This window comes from Sturnira hondurensis, unplaced genomic scaffold, assembly GCF_014824575.4.
Source record: "Sturnira hondurensis isolate 20B ecotype Veracruz unplaced genomic scaffold, ASM1482457v3 Scaffold0004136, whole genome shotgun sequence".
Taxonomy (NCBI): domain Eukaryota; kingdom Metazoa; phylum Chordata; class Mammalia; order Chiroptera; family Phyllostomidae; genus Sturnira; species Sturnira hondurensis.
In genome coordinates this window covers 36,422,718-36,440,740 of record NW_028076767.1, presented here as the reverse complement: position 1 = coordinate 36,440,740, position 18,023 = coordinate 36,422,718, and the positions used below count along the sequence as shown (strand labels likewise).

Genomic DNA, 18,023 nt, shown 5'->3' with positions numbered 1-18,023 from the left:
TGAATTGGAGCCGTGCCCATGCAGCTTAGCACCGGGACCTGGCATGAGAGTGTATAAAGTTATTGTCTAGTCCTGAAAAAAAATTAAATCCCCAGAGAATTAAAATGCAGAATTTGGTTCTCCACTACATTTTATTGTGATGATTTTCAATTGAGTTGGGGTTTTAAGTAAGTGAGGATGTTCTCAGGAGCTGCAACCTATAGTGTCTTCCACTGGCTCCTTTAAAGGAGCTGAGAATCGATAGAATAAACTGAATCATCACAGTACTACTTGCTCATTCACATGACTGAGAAAGCTAAAAAATCCATAGGCTCACAGCAGCAATCCTAGGAAAATAATACAACGAAGGTTTAGAATATAATACCATACAGACTCTCACCACAGATGTCAGTCAAGAATCATGCATTTAGTGGTATCTGGAGGACAGATAGAAAAAAAATGATAGAAATACTTTTGGTTTTAACTTCTCTATAATAATGGTCAGTTGGCTATCAATAGTTTCTGTATCTGCAAGCCCAGAGTTATCAAATATTCAAAAATTCTTTTGAAAACCAATCACCTGTGTCAGTGTTTCTTCAAAAGAAACTTTTAAAATTTTTCATTCCCTTGTTTTTGATTAATCTTTATGATTTTTGTGGCTTCATCTGTATCACTTACATTCTTTTTTTTTAATTTTTAAAATTTAATTATTGCTCAAGTACAGTTTTCTGTCTTCTACTCCCATCCCAGCCCACCCGCCTTAGTTTTTGTCCATGTGTCCTTTATACTTGTTCCTGTGAATCCTTCCACTTTTCCCCTGAAATTCTCTCCCCGCTCCCCTCTGGTCCCTGTCAGCCTGTTCTGTATTTCAGTGTCTTTGGTTATATTTTGCTTGTTTGTTTGTTTTGTTGTTTAGGTTCCTGTTAAAGGTGAGATCATATGGTATTTTTCTTTCACCGCCTGGCTTATTTCACTCAGCATAATGCTTTTGAGTTCTATCCATGCTGTTGCAAAGGGTAGGAGCTCCTTCTTTCTTTCTGCTGCATAGAATTCCATTGTGTAAATGTGCCATAGTTTTTGGATCCATTCATTTACTGATGGGCATCTAGGTTGCTTCCAACTCTTGGCTATTGTAAATTGTGCTGCTATGAACCTCGGGGTACATAGGTTCTTTTGGATTGGTGTTTCAGGGCTCTTAGGATATAATCCTAGCAGTGGAATTGCTGGGTCAAAGGGCATATTCATTTTTAGTTTTCTTAGAAAATTCCATAGTGGTTGTACCAGTCTGCAATCCCGCCAACAGTGAACTAGGGTCCCCTTTTCCCCACAACCTCTCCAACATTTGTTGTTTATTGCTTTGTTTATGATAGCCATTCTAACCGGTGTAAAGTGGTATCTCATTGTGGCTTTAATTTGCATCTCTCTGACAGCTAGCGATATTGAGCATCTTTTCATGTGTCTCTGGATACTCTGTATGTTCTCCTTGGAGAGGTGTCTGTTCAAGTCCTTTTCCAATTTTTTAATTGGGTTGCTTGTCTTCTTAGAGTGGAGTCATGTAAGTTCTTTGTATATTTTAGAGATTAAACCTTTGTCTGAGGTATCATTGGCAAATATGTTTTCCCATACAGTTGGTTCTCTTTAGCCATGCAGAAGCTTTTAATTTTGATGAGATCCCACTTGTTTATTCCTTCCTTTATGTCCCTTGCTCTAGAGGACATATCAGTAAAAATGTTGCTGTGTGAAATATCTGAGATTTTTCTGCCTATGTTCTCCTCTAGGACTTTAATGGTGTCATGGCTTATATTTAATTCTTCTATCCATCTTGAATTTATTTTGGTATATGGTGTAAGTTGGTGTTCAGGTTTCTTTTTTTTTTTTGCACATAGTTGTCCAGTTCTCCCAACACTTATATTCTTTTTTAGCAGGACTAGGTTATTTTTTCATTATGGGTCATTTAGCAGTAGCTGGGAGGGAGGTGGGGAGCACCAAGGGGGGGTGGGTGAAGTTGGGAATATAAGACAGAAAACTGTACTTGAACAATAATTAAATATACCAAAAAATAAAAAAATAATAAAAATAAATAAAATTAACCAAAAAAAAAAGAAACAAGATAAGTCTGGGAACACACGATCTTAGATTTCTTCTGCCAATGTTCAGGACTCCAAAAATCTTCACCCCTACAGACTAGAAGATGCTTACTTCATTCGGCACTGTGCTTCATATTTCAGGCTGAGTTACCTTGCAAAGGTACATGCATGAAAGTCTGCTCATTCTGAGAAGATGGTGCTCACTAGCTTTTTATCTGCACCTACTCAGCTGTCTTAGGACCAGCTTGAGGCTAAAGAAAAGGCCAGATCCCAGAGATCATGACAGCCGAGTGTCCTCCTGCAGGGAACCTCCCCCGTACAGGTACCAGAAGGGCTGGATACCTCGGTTATTAGAGGGTTTTGGAGATGGAGGTGCTTTTCCAGAGACCCATGTGGCTCAGTATCCACTGGATATGGGATGGAAGAAAAAAATGTCAAATGCACTGGCCATTCAGGTGGGTGCTGAAGGAAAAATTAAATACAATGCAATTGCTGGACAAGGACAGTCAAAAAACAAGGTCATTTATAGTAAGTACACTGACCTGGTTCCCAAGGAAGTCGTGAATGCAGATGACCCAGACCTGCAAAGGCGTGATGAAGAAACTATTAAAGATAACAAAAAAGACAAGGGTGGCCTTAGAAAAATCTGTATCACAGAAGGTTGTTGTGGCCACACCAGTGCAAGCACCTGATAAACTGGCTCCTGCTTAGTATATCAGATACATACCATCTCAGCAAGTAGTGGCTTTTAACTCTGGAGCAAAACAGAGGGTTATTCGGATGGTGGAAATGCAGAAAGATCCAGTGGAGCCTCCAAGGTTCAAGATTAATAAGAAAATTCCCTGGGGGACCACCTTCTCCTCCTATACCTGTCATGCATTCTCCTAGCCAAAGGATGACTGGGAAGAAACAACAAGAATGGAAGATTTCTCCTTGTATTTTAAACTTGAAAAATGCAAAGGGTTGTACAATTCCATTAGACAAACATCTGGCTGCTGATGGAAGAGGATTGCAGACCGTTTACATCAGTGAAAATTTTGCCAAACTGGCTGAAACCCTCTGATACAAATGCCCGTGAAGCTGTGGAAATGTGTGCTCAAATAGAGAGAAAGATGGCTCAAAAAGAAAAAGAGAAACATGAAGAGAAACTTTGAGAAATGGCCCAGAAAGCCAGGGAAAAAAGAGCTGGGGTCAAAATTCATGTGGAAAAAGAGGATGGGGAGGCACGTGAGAGGGACGAAATTAGCTGCAACAGGTGAAAAGAAAGCACGATCAGAATCTTTCCAGGGCATCTCCTGATAAGAGGTCAAAACTACAGAGGAATGAAAATCGAGATATCAGTGAGGCCATTGCACTTGGTGTGCCCAATCCTCAGACTTCCAATGAAGTTCAACATGACCAAAGGGTGTTCAACCAATCCAAGGGTATGGACAGTGGTTTTGCAGGTGGAGAAGAAGAAATTTACAATGTTTATGATCAAGCCTAGAGAGGTGGTAAAGATATGGCCTAGGATATTTATAGACCCAGTAAAAATTTGGATAAGGCCACATATGGTGATGACCTAGAAGTCAGAATAAAGACCAGCATATTTGTTCCCGATAAGGAGTTTTCTCGTTCAGACCATAGTAGGCAAGAAGGACCAGTTCAGTTTGAGGAAGATCCTTTTGGTTTGGGCAAGTTTTTGGAAGAAGCCAACCAGCACTGTGACTCTAAAAGACCCCTAGCAGCTGCCCCAAGGAACATGAGCATGAAGGCAAGAAGAGGAGGAAGGAATAGATAGACCTCTTCATAGTGAATGGACTATTATCCATAACCCTAATGAAGCAAGTCATGTGGAACACCTTGTAAGTGGGCCAGATAAAAACTCAATCTGGGTATCATACTCCAGCACTACTTTCTATTATGGGAGAAAGGGCAGATGGAAGATTTCTATTTAGTTTTTTTAAAGAGTGAGTTGTGTTTGTGCTTCTCCCACCTTTTGGCATTTATAGAACATACTGCCCCACACATGAAATTAAGACCACTTCCTTGTGTTTGATGTTAGTACTTTGGGGTTAATACTTTGTGTAAGAATGACAGCTTATAAGTAAAGTTACCCCAACCACAGTGAGTGAGTAGAGGATGTTCACGTATTGGAACTGTCCTGCCAAATGATGTTTGCCCCTACTGTGCTCTGTTTTAATCTGGAGTGGAGAAAATTAAATGCTTGCTTGGTGCACCTATTTGTTTCAAATAAAAATATTTAGACAAAAAAAAAAAAGAGAAAGTCTGCTGACTCTGATAGTAGCCCTAACTAGTTCTAGCAAAGGTCTTTCTTGTGCTCTGTGGACCCAAGTCCTAGAGTAAATGATAGGAATCTCCAGTTGAAATCCCGAAGGGAGTCTTCCCTGGCCCCAGGAAAGATCACTGCATTTGCAGTTATGATCAAATTTCTGCTTGTTCTATCCAAAGGCTTTGAAATGCCCATCATGACTTAGACACATCTCTTTCCTGGTTTAACCCTGTTACGATTTTCAGCTCAAGCCCACTAGTTACAGTCATGCATAAAGCTCCGACTGGCCACTTGTCAATGTCTACTCAAGTCCAGCTGCGTAGCCCAAGCCTGTTAACACTAGCCACCCTCATGTATATTCCCACTAAAATATATGCCCCTGCTGACTTCAAAATTCAAAGAACTAAGAAGACACCACTTGTTAAAGTATTCATTTCAGCTACAGTAGAGTGTTCATTTTTTTCCTGTCTTATTTTAATCAAAAGGTATTAAGTCTTGAATCTACCCTTACAATTTTCCAGTCAGTACATCTTGTGTTAGGGATTTAGGATGATGACCATACTCTTCCTCTATTTTGTGGATATCAGCATTATTTGTTGATAAAGTTAGATTGGAAAATTTGGCTTAGACTTGAGGCCAAAATGGGCCCTTTTCTTATTTCCTCCTTGAATGATGCTACTCTTCCCATTAGCAGGCACAATGGCTGGAAAACTATAGGTTTCACCTTCCCGTGGTGTCATCCTGAGTTCCGTGCATGGAGGAAGCAGGAGAAAGGAAGAACATAAAGTAAAGCTTGCAGACCAGTAACTTAAAAAAAAGGGGGGCGGTTTCCATGAGAAGTGTTATTTTTTACTTCACTAATTCTGCTTGTTATCAGTCAGGCACTCACTAGTATTAGGGAGGTTTGGGAGATAATGAGTTGGGGTATGACAGTGGTTTTCGTCCTGATATTTCTAAGGATGTATATTTCTGCTTTATGACCTTAGAGGTATGGGAGGACAAAGAACATGATCTCTCCTGCAGGAGAGATCATATCACGTTGCCAGATCTCATACAGAAATGTCAAGGTCAAGCAAGATGAAGACAAAAGTATTCATGGACTCTAGCATGGTGGAGTCCATCGAAATCTTAGAAATAGCTTTTTCTGAAGTGTAATGATTCTCAAACTTTATTGTGCATCAGAATCACTGGGAGGGCTTGCTAAAACACAGATTGCTGTATCCCAACTTCTCAGAGTTTTCAGTGGAGCAGATCTTGGATGAAGTCAGTTGAATTTCCACCTGTAACAAGTGTCCAGGAGATATTGATGCTGCTGGTCTGGGGATTGCATTTGGAAAAAACACTGCTATAGAATGTAGGGGGGGAAGCCAAATCGCTATTGTGGAGATTCACTCCACAATGAGAGTACAATGAGAGCTATGAGAAAGTACAATAGAAGCAGGCATGTTAACTATTCTTTCAAGAAAACTGGCTATGAGGAAAAATAGAGAAATAAATGTTGGGACTAGAGATGATAGGGGGTTGAGGCTGGGTTTCCTCTAAGTTGTACAGATATCTTTATTTCCATGCCACTTATTGTAATGGAATTTGTTTTGCTATACATTTAAAGCTGAACACTATAATAAACTATCTCTTTGTAGTGATTGTATGTGCTAAATACCTTATGTTTGCTCTGGCAGATCCACTTTCTCTCGTGTTTATCATGCCTTGGGAGCTCCCTTGCCATCTGGCTTTCTTGTTGGGTTTGGCCAGTGGGGATCCCTGGCAGAGATCGGGGAGAGGGAGAAGGGAAACACTGGGTATCTGTTCCCCTGGCTTCCTGTGCGCCACGTTGCCTTGTGCTGGCTCTGTCCTTTGACAAAGCCTATTGCTTCTCTCAAAGTGATCATTTCTGGAAGAGTCTCTTCTTCCAGGTTCTGGTCACTGTTGTCTCCTCTTGTTCTCATTTCTCTGTGGGTTTTTTTTCTGCATTCTGCTCACGTCTTTATTATGTAAATGGTCTTTTATCAAATCTTCCCTGAATTATCCTATTTTAAGGACACCATATGTGGTGCTAAATTGATATCAGTGTCTGTGTGTCTGTGTCTCTCTCTCTGTGTGTGTGTGTGTTCCTGTCCATAACTCAGAGATTTTCTTCTGGGTTACAACCTTTCTCCACTTTCATCCACGTGCTTCAGGTAGAAATGACCATACCCTTCTCCAGATCTAGGAATCAGCAGGTGCCCTAGATATTTCAGTATATTTCCTGGCCACAGTTTAGCTCAGAGAAGGGCTTTTTATCCAATTTGGTTCAGTGAAATTGAGTCCCTAGAGTAGATACATTTAAAAGAGGCGCTCTCTCTCCCCATGGTGGCCAATCTGGTGCCCTGTCTGCCTGGGTCTTCCTGTAACCTGTGTCATCACTTCATAGGCCTGGCCGGGAATGAAGGCCAACAAAGGAAAACAGGGGTGAGAAAGGAAGGACCAGATTTCTAAAGGTAGCTTTCAAAAATGTGGTTCAACTAGGAATGTCTCCTTCTAAAGTATTAATACTTAATATTTTGCTGAGAGCATTTTGTGTTGAATCCTACGATTTGTAACAGAAGTTGTTCTGGCTAATATAGTTCTTATTCCTCCCTAGCTCCATGTTTGTTCCATTTCCTGCCTTTTGATTATCTACTTTATGCTTCTTTGAACTTTCCTTAATTCTCCAGATTCTTCCTAAATCTGCTTTTCTTTACTTCAAAGGTGTATTTGTAAGTATATATTCTCCCTTGGACAATCTTATTAAAAAATATGTTTTACCTTGAGGAAAAAAATTAATCTCAAAAAGACATTGGTAGTGGAGGTAAAATACTATATTTGCAACTTTACTGATACATCTGAGGCTTTAAGATAGAAAAGAATCAAGAGGTGTCATTTTGAAACTATAGACCTTGAATCATAAAAGTACATGAAGTTATGGGATTCCTTTAAAACTATTCTTCATTTATACTTTTAACTATAGCTATGTTAGTTAACCTGCCATAGCTTGACCTAAAAAGATAATAAACTAAAAATGTGATAAACTCAGGCGATAAGATGTTAAAGGTATAAAAATCTATGAGCAAGAGAGTAAAGTAAGAACAATCATCATGGGGTAAGAGATTAAAATTAAGTGTTAAAGTAGGCGTAAGACCTTGGTGCTTTCTGTGTTGTGAAGTCTACTCACTCCCAGTACGTAGAAACATTCATTAGGTGCCAGAGAAATTGAAATACATGTCTTAAACCCCAGAATTTAACACCTTTGAATGTAGTTTCCAATTCACTAAAAAACCCCTTTTAAAAATAATGTAAACTGCCACTGTTTGAAAGAATTATGCATTCAAAGTAGCTTTTTAATTTTTTACTTAATTTTGTTTGTATTTTTTCCCATTACCATTTAGTCCCCTTAAACCCCTCCCCCCAGCGATCCACACACTACTTGTCCATGTCCAAGAGTCCTTTTTCCTTTTTGCTCAATCCCTCCACCCCACCCTTCCCCGACGACCGTTGTAGCTTAAAAAATGAAAAGCCTTAGGTCATGTTTCTAAAACCTGACAAGTATGAAAAAGAAAATTTACTAATTCCCATATTTTTTTAAAAAACAGGAACAATGGTTGGGACAAGAATAAGCTAGTCCTGTGACTTTGAAATATATCGCAGTGTTTCAAGACCATTTTTTAAAATGTCAGATTTTTAAGTTTCCAAGTAAATGGCAAGTTATTAATAGTTTCTTGTCAAAATGTGTCCTTCTTAATTGTTAACTTTATTTGTAGATATTTATTTGCAGTTGTTTTGCAAGCTTTTTCCTTTTTGTATTCCATCCACCCACATGAACACTGGGATGTGATCATGGGGTTCCCCGAGAAATGACAGGGACTTCGGAAGTGCTCCCCACCACCACCCTTCACCTTCCAGTGGCCGCTGACTGCAGCAGCTGTTGGTGATTGCTGGTAGAGGTTCATTCAGTTCTGCCCTGGGACAGCTGCTTGGGGTGGCAAGTGCTTCCTTGGGCAGCTGGAAAGAGGGCAGATAGACTCTACCTACAGCTGCTCTCAGGGGTCTAGGTGTTCAGGAGCTGAGAGAAAGTGCAGACATCCCACAGCCCCTGGTTTGTCAGAGCTGCGATTCATTTCTTACGCACAGCATTGTCACCAGTTCTACTGACAATGGGCTGGAGTTATCTGGAGACTCAGTCAGTGAACTCATACAAGAAAATGGGCTTGGTCAATTACTGTCACTTTAAAAAATAATGACTTTGCCCATTAAAAGCTTCTGTGTAACTCAAAGTGACCGGAGGAATCATGCACTGAATCTCCCCGTTGAGCCCAGGGGCTCTCATCCTCAGCCGCTCATGGGAATCACCAGGAGTTTTAACCGTCATGAGTGCTCAGGTCCTGTGCTCAGAGATCCGGATGTCAATGTCCTGAGGGGGAGCCTGGGCAGCTGGGCCCTCATAAACATTTTAAATAGCTTCCCAGGTGATCATCGAAACCAGTCTAAGTAGAGAAACAGTGCATTAATCCAACTTGTTTTCTGAAAGGATTCTTAGAATTATCCTCTTGTTTTCTCCATCAAATCCAGAGCACCCTCCTTTGTCTCACCTGGACTCCTGTTTTACGTCTATTTGGTTCATACGCAAACACTTTTAAAATTGGCACCTGGAAGTTCTTATCATCTTATGCCTTCTTCTCCCCATTAGTACTTTTTCTTCTAACCATTATATCAATACATCACTTCTTTGTCTCCCGTCTGTGAGAGATTTATAAGAAGTTAATAATTCCTAAAACAACAACAGAATGGGTATGCTAATTTTTCCTTCCTCTTGATCTTTTGTTGTTGTCATTATTTTTTTTTTCTGTCCATCACGGCATGCCCTCCCTGAGCTGGAAACCCTCAAGGAAATGAGGAACTCAGACAAACTGACTTAGACATTGTGTTCATTCTACTCTGGTATGTAATAATTCTCAGAAAAAAATGGAAAGGTTTAAGTAATTAAAAATGCCCTTCAGTACAAGTAGAACAGAGAGGATAGATCCCAGAGGATGCCTAGTGCTCACCTATAATATGGAAAAATGAAACAATAAAGGAAAATGTCTGTGGTCTTATGAAGAAATGGAAAATTTAATAAACAAAAAGAGCTAATAACTAAGAGTTAGTAAAAAGAAATTAGCAGGCAATGTTCTCTTCTTTATTTTTCTGTGCTCTCTACGGGCTTCAAAAATACAGCTATAAATGTATGGGACAGGAATAGCCGTCTTACCGCTCATGTTTCCTTGATTAGTTATCAATAGTGGCTAATACTCCCTGAGAATGGGTCTTGAAGATTGACTAGAAAGAGCTCTCTGAGTTGCCAACTGAAAGGGAGTCTAGGGTCCTACGAATAAGATATCTTTTTCAGTCCCACCCCCCTCCAAAAAAAAACCCCAAAACAAAACAAAAAACACATGACAGTAAGTGTTTTCAATGTTGGAATTACATAGATCACATTTCTATACATTTTTATTTCACAATATAATATTTCAACTTCATTGTGTTTTTGCGATTATGTACTAGACAACTTCATAAGAATGTCCCATCTAATTCTAATAAATTCCTTATGAAATAGGGTGATTAAATACATCCTGCAGATAAAAAAAAACAAAAAACAAAAAATCAAAACCTGAAGCCCAGGGAAATTAAATCACTTGTGGGCTGTTACTCAGAGGAAAGTGGCCTCCTAGACACTCAAATCTAAACCTGTCTGGGCCCAACTCAGAAATGGCTTCTGATTCAAGATGCAGGTGTAGCTTATGCTTATGGGATTGGACGTCGGAGACAGATAAGAACATGAATCCTGGATTCATTGAATATTAGCTCCCATATATCTCAACTTTTTCTTCTAATGAATGGAATTTTACTACCTATTAATGGAAGAATTCGATAAGGTGTTATGAATAAAACATCCAGCTCAGGTTGGTAAAGAGTAAATATTGAAAAGTGTAGTTCTTATTTATATTATTTTAGTATTTATCACCTGAAGTAGGTTAACTATATTTTTGATACTTAAATTGTTTGGTAGTGTTCGGGTCTTTAGCTATTCATTCATTATTCAGCATACATTAACTGTGTGGCTGTGGTGGGCCCGACACTGTTTGCAGCACTGAGAATTCATTAGTGGGCAAACAGAAAGTATGGGTTCTTGTGGATCTCACATTTGTGGACTGATTATCTCACCTTTTTATTAGCAAAAAGACCCAAATAACTATTAGAGAATTAGTGTTTTTAAAATAAAGTCCAACTTATCTCTTTATATTTTATTTGATGTCAAGCGTTCCAAAGAGATTTCTTCATTTTAGCCATAAAGTATGAATTTCAGGCCTGAAAAGATTAAGTGTTGCTAACAGCTATCCCAAATTAGCCCATTTAAATTTCTTTGGCTTAAAAGAGGTACTAAAAATCAATTAGCACCACATAATGAGGCCTGAATAACGATTTTATCCATTCTCTGGATCTTTCACCTAAAACCATCATGTTTTAAAATACGGAGTCAATCGATGAAGCATGGTACCTGCACCTTAATACCAGCAGCATGAAACGTCCGATAGTAGTTCAGTCAGAAGCGAGACAAAATGAGGCTCTTCACAGTGAAGTGTAATAGTTGATAGATCCCAGATGGAGTGTAATAGTTGAGGATCCCAGCGGATGTCCTGGTTGGAGTTTATTGTTCTTGTGTCAGAGCAGCAAGGGGCAGAAGGGAGAGTGGCTGGCTGCAGACCTGAAACCCGGCGGGGTCGGGCTTTGCTTGTCCTTCCTGTGGTTTCTAGGTGCCTTCCTGTCTTTCCGTTCCTCCTGGTGCTGCAGGAGTTGGAGGGCAGAAAACTCTAAACTAATCTGAAGAATGCTAGAAGATCCTGTAAAGAATCTGAGAACAAATCCAGCGGGGGGCATAAATAAGTTAACACTGTTCTGTGTAGGTTAGGATTTTTTTTGGTTTTTGAAAAGGTCTTTGAAAACCATTTCAAAATGTAAACTGTCTTTAACAATTTAATCAAACCGTTCCTTACCTGTCTGGTCTCCCATGACTTTATTCTATGAAGGTCTTTTGTCCAACATATACGATGTGCAATGGATGTACTGGGTTCCCCTTTATTAGATCGTGTGTATGACCATTTTCAGTGGTTGCTAATATATTTCTAAATGATAAAGCAAAAAAATTGTTGCTAACTAAAGGAAACAATGATTGTTTTAGATATACTTTGAGTAAAAGGAAAAGGAAGGGAAAAAGAAAAACTTCATGTTAAAAGTAACTTGATTTGTCTTTTGCTTGAAACTGCATGTGTTGCATGGTTTTCATTTCCAAAGACAGGGAGAATGGTTTTAGTTACTGGTTCTCTTGATTTTGCTACTTGTGCAACTGCACACAGACCCTCCCCCATCCCTTTCACCCTGCCACATGAGACTGAGGCACGTATGAACTACTTGTCTCTGGCTTCCCAGGGACATTGGCCAGTGGGGACCCTCAACTAGGGGGAGGGCTATCAACATGACCTCCTTCTGGGTTTGGGGATCACTCTCCTTGCCCCTTCAGGCCTAGAGATACAGAGCACCCTCTTGTTTGTTCTCCTTACACAATGTGTTCACTTTTTAAACAGGAACTCTAATTTCAGAATTATTCTTTTTCTGCCTCTTTCCATTCCCTAAATTGTCTTTTCCTTTTTCTTCCTTTCTAGGAAATTATCAGTTTTTTTCCAGCATTCACCTTCCTTTCTATTCAGGAAAGACACAACTTATATTGCCTTGGGACATAAATCACAATGGTCTTGAAAACCACTTTGATCCTAGTTATCTTCCCAGTGACTGCTTTATTTATACGTGGACATGTCACCTTGATGTGTCTGATGAAGGGAAAGATGGTCATTAGAGAGTTTTGGGGAGACTTTTTCTTCCCAGTAAAAAGAGACTTCAAAAAAAACCTTTCTCTTCTAGTACAGGTGCTGATGTGTCTGCACATGACGCTAGGTGCTGCTGTCTCCATCCTGCTACCTGTATCTGACCTACTGTGTGTGGCCCAGCAGAAAGGTGGGGGCACCCACGTCCTGGCTGAGGTCCTTGTGCTGTGAGCCACCTGTCTTGTTAGGTACAATTGTGCACCCATTATTGATTAAATGACAGAGTTACTTTTATGTCACTTACAGCTCCAAGCATTCCAACCCAGAGAATTACTTTTCTGAATAAAAATGATCTAGAATGAAAGTTTTCACTTGACAAATATCACTTCAGATTACTCTTAAAAATTATAAGTGGTCCGTTAATCTAGGACAAGTGGGCAGGAAATCATGAATTATTTTTTTCTTAATTGTGTCTATACTCATATGGCTCATAAATAATTAAGTGGAAAAATATCTAACCCGTGTTTCTTGAAAAGTTATTTATATTAATGAGTAAACCTTCAATACTGAAGGCATTTCAATGGTTGGACAATAAAGATAGTAATTGTCCTGCAATAGAGTTGTCAAAGAAAATTAAATTTTATTTTGTCTTAAAAATATTTAATTACACATGACATTGAAAAGGAAATAATTTTAATTGAGATATTTTTCAAGTACAAATAATAATTATAGTGGGAGGGGGAGTCAGGAGTTGTACCTTACAGACAGACTTAGCTTAGCCTTGTTATGATAATAATGGTCATTGTCATCTTTCCGACCATGCGTGATCTCTTTCTTCTTGTCTAAGTACTCTGTTCCACTCTCTTGACCTATAAATTCTATATTAATCCTCCATGATCACTCTCAGAGTGTACATTCTCTTTCTGGTCGCTCAAGGGGCTGTGCGTTCCTTCTATTGCAAGCCATAACATTAATTCACTACTTCCCATTGTTAATGGCACCGTTGCTTAGAGACCTAGAGGAAATGTTCAACCTGCTTGCGTTAGGACATAATTCAACCTTTTAAAACTGTCCTACAAATCCTCGTAGGGCCTGTCCCTGCCAGCTGCACTCATCCTGTCTCAGGGTGACCGGCGTGGCTATTTGGGGTTTCTTTCAGTTCTGTGAACGCCTCTCAGCTTTCACCCTGTTCTGCTCACAAGGGGTCTTGTTCTTGGTATGATCCTCTTCAGCTTGATAAATCCTACTTATTTTTCAGACTCTTGAGAATTAAGTTAGTCCCTCCATTCTTTTCTGCCCTAGTACCTTGGGCTTTCTCCGGGAATACTCACCACAAATGTAATTTTGTGTTTGTGCTTGTATCCTAAATGTCAGCTTCACCCTTTTGAGAATCTTCTACCTCGGGTGTATTTGGGGAAACTGAATGTTTGGCTCCTGGCCATTCTGAATCCACTTACTTGGCTTTGGCTGTACCAGATCAAGGGCGCCTCTTTTCCATTCTCAGCAAAGCCTTGCCTCTACTGTGGGGTGCTAGGGCCACTTCCCCCTTCAGAACTTGACGCCAGCCCAGTAGGAGGTAAAAAAAGCCACCATTCTCTTTACTGACCTGCATTTAACCCAATTACCCACAGTCCTACTAACAAAAGGCAGTCCACGGAGAGCTCACTTTTCTGAAGACTTAGGGATTACCAGAGGAAATTATAGTACAGGAGAAAAGCATATTGAACCTCTAGGTGAAATATCACTATTAAAAAAGTGTAAGAAAGCATTTCACATAGATTTTTCCTATAGGCGCTTTCATTCCTAATCTGATTTTCCAGTCTTGAGGTCTGCCATTTGCACTTGGGAGAGCAAAATCTTCTCCTCAGACTGTCCTGAGTGAACTTTGATTTATTTGTTCAACTCCTTATTCAGAAGTGCTGATCTTGCTTTAGAATTCTTGCCTCTCTTATCTACAAGATTTAGACAAGGCATACAAACCAGTGGGATGTTTATTCAAATATGAGGTCTGTCTGAAATGAAATCATGAAGGCATTCTGTAAAACCACTCAGAGAGGGTTTTCATTTCAAGGCACCTAACCTCAGCAGAGTTTCCACTTTTGTCTTTCTTTTTTAAATCTCTTGGTAGGAATTTTTGGACTACTTCTCCCTCCCTCCCTCCCTCCCTTTCTCCAGGGGAAAACAAAAATTCTCATAGACTTCATTTAAGTTCGTATTAAGGAATAAAAACCTTTTCCTAAATCTGACTTACTCTGTACAGTTTACTTCTCATGAAGATGCGGGTTTGTACAGACAGATTACACATTTCTTTTGTTTGCTCCCTGCTTTTGGAGCATGTCACGTGCTCCCCTGTTCAAAATAAGTGTCCAAAAAGCAGGTCTGTTATTGTGCCTATTTACATAAAGCCATCTACTCTTCGGGGACGACAAGCAAAATAACAAGCAACAAGCAAAATAACCAATCATGGAGGCTTTGAAATGACAGTTTGCCCTGTACCTTGAGCCATTTTAAGTTCCTGTGAAGGGTGGTCTTTTCCTCTGGTTTTTGTAATAGAATTTGGAAAAATTCAGTATTTATTTTCTCCCCTTTCCAGAGGACTCACCCAGTCAGTGGCCTGGGAGGAAGTTTGTTATTCCATCTGTACATGGGATAAAATGCATAATGTTTATCTCATGTGCTCAAATGTAAGCTCCTAAAAACATAAATGGTGGGTGTCTTATTCATGCTTAGCCCTTGGGACTAGCATGGTACCATGCGTAAAGTAGGCTGTCAGTAAGTACACATGGGGTGAAGAAATGGAGGAATAAAGGAACGAAGTGTGGACCTATGGAGATTCAAAGACAGAGGTTAGGTAACTTGACTGAGGTCACACAGGTAATGTGGGAAAGCATTGGAAATATAGCATAGGTTTCACACCCAGCCCTCGCGTCACCACACTTTGACAAGACACTGTCTAAACCACTGCCCAAGCAATGGTACATGTGGCTACTTCACCCCAATAAGAGACTTAAGAAGCCTGCTCTGAGGTCTGTCCTAAGAGCAGTACAGGGAAAGCTCCGTCCCAGAGCACCTGAAAGGCCAGCAGAGTATCAAGCCAATGACAGAGGTACAGGAAGAAACATTGGCAGCTGCTTATTACCAGGTTGAGGGAGTGGAGGGCTCTCAAAAGGCAAGGCTGGACTCAAGGTACAACCTGTGATTAGAGTACAAAGAAGAAAGTCCTAGGAAAAGGGAACAGCAAGTACAAAGGTGCTGACAAGGGGACATGCTTGACAAGACCAAGGACCAGCAAGGGGCCAGCATGGATGCAGTGGAGAGGACAGGCAGTGTGAGGTGAGTATACAGAAGTAGGCAGGCCCAGGCCCCCACCCTGCACTGGCTCTGGAGGCAGTGGAAAATGCCTAGGTTTGACTTCATGGGCCATAGGAGGCCTTTAAAGGGCCATAGACAGGGAAGAGCCATGGTCTGGTTTTTATATTTTAAATCATCCTCGCCACAGTGTGAGGAAGGGGACACTGCCAGAGGAAAGAGCAAAGGCAATTAGACCTGCAGAGTGATGACAGTAGACCACTCACGACCTGAGGGTGGGCTTGAACTGGAAACGCTTTCCTCTGTGTTCCAATGTTCCTTCTAACATTCATTCTTTTATATGATTGTGTGTCTGTATGTCTTACATTCCTGACACAACTGTAGGTCATCTCTTAACCTTTGCATCCGACATAGAATTCAGGACAGCTTGTTCAGACCAGGCACTTTGTCAACTTTCATCTGAAGGGGAAGTAGCTATTTCAGTAGAAATTCTGATGCAAAAATAATAAATTTCATGGTAGACTCATGGGAACTGACTACACTTTTTCAGATTCTTCTGGAGACATTTTTATTTATGTATTTCCTACAGCACTTAATAATTTCTGCCTTATATTATGGCTATTTGCATACTTGGCTTATTTCTCCTACTAGAGCACTAACTACTTGAAGGCAAATTACTGTATTTTGTTTATTATTTCACACCTCAGTGCACATATTGGATAGTCAATATGTGCTTATTGAATAGGTTAGATCTAGGGAAATATTATTTCCAATTGATGTCTGTTGCATCTGGGAGTGGTGTGCTGCTCTCTTAATGACCAGAACATAGTGTCATCCGTAGAGCCAGGACATCTATTTGGCTTTCTAGTAAAGCTCTCAGCTATTCCCACAGTTACGACTAAAAGAGGGATATAGGGCAATGAGCAGTGGAAATTGGTACTGGAAAGTGGTGTTTTACTTATTATCCTTACCTGTTCACACCTTGCTTTCTTTTAGCTCTGATTCCTCCTAATTTGATGCTTCACCCCTGTGTTAGTAATAATACATCTGAGAGTAAAATGAGCATGTTTTGTTTAAGATAATGAGGTTCAGGAGATATATAGGATATCCATGAGGTGATAGGGACAGGAGAGTAATGAACAGCTACATGTGGCTAAACATTGGACTGAAACAAAATACTCAAAGGTGACAGTCAACCCGAGGTGAGTGAACTGAACGACAGGACTGCTTCCCTCCTTGGTTGTTACCCTCCACCTTCCTTTGCCCTATTAACTCAACAGGCTGTGGAGGAGATGAGAAAGGCACTGAACTGGTTATAGAAGGAGTGAAAATTATAACTAGGGTGAAAATTATAACTAACACTGACTGAGTGCCTACTGAGGGCCAGAGTTATTCTAAGCACATTTTATCTACAAACTCATTCAACCTTCAAAACAAATGACCTGAAGAAAGAGATTGCTATTGTCATCCTCATTTTACAGATGAGGGAAACTAAGGCACAGAAGTAACTTACTAATGTGATAGCCCAAGGTCAAGAAAAATTGGAAGGGGATTTCAAGAGATGTGGCCCAGAGCTATTTATACTCATATAACGATGCAGAAAGAAATGGATTATAGATCCCAGAAGAATAACTGAAAATCTGTTTTTCCTCTTGTATCTCTTACCTGAGCAAAGCAGTCACTGGACAATGAAGCAACTATAGTATCAGTGGGATGAAAAAATGCTTCAGGAAAGCAGTATTTCTATTCTACTCCATAAATCATACAGGTCGTTTCTGAGAGAGCCTGTTTAAACATGTTGACTTACCCTTCTTATAAAATGTTTATAGGTATGATTTGCCACAGGGAACTGTTTATGGACTCCAGGCACTGCTGTGGAGTATTACAGCAGCTAACTATAAGGTTACTGGGGCATGCAAATTAGAGCCTTTGAGGGTCAGGGCATAATCACCACCAAGAACTAGGAGGAAGATGAGCCGTAAGAAAGGAAGAGGAAAAATGCAAATATTTAAGTAGGAAATCCGACAGGATACAGGACACTTAGATGGCAGCCTGAGAAAACCTGTCATGAGACAGAGCGAGAATTTGTTATAACGGAGCTAGGCCAAAATGCAAATATACTGTTGTCTTAAAAAAGGTTAAACGGGCTAACTCAAGTAACAGCGAAGGAAGACAAATCTGCACACAGAAAAAGCGTAACACTAAGTCGTGGGTTCATGCTCTGCAAAGCTGTTAGGGCACAGATTTAACAAGCTCCAGCAATTCGGGGCTCTAAACTGCACACTTTCTAGGCATATAGTACAATAGCTGTCTAAATGTTAAATATCACTTCAAGATGGAAACTTTAAACAATCGTAGAGGGAAGCTACCTGTTTACTTCCTTAGCATGATTAAAAAGGGAACAACTCACAGATTAAAAAGACAATACAGAGGGCAGTGCTGTGTATGTCCACTATTTGAAAAATGTAGCGTTTGGAATTAGTCTAGAGGCTAAGGGTGGGATGA

The 18,023-nt window shown here is 40.0% G+C and overlaps 1 pseudogene; it reads left to right on the top strand.

Moving 5' to 3' along the window:
- Positions 1 to 2,259: 2,259 nt before the first annotated feature.
- Positions 2,260 to 3,892, top strand: LOC118985642 (SNW domain-containing protein 1-like; annotated as a pseudogene).
- Positions 3,893 to 18,023: the final 14,131 nt, after the last annotated feature.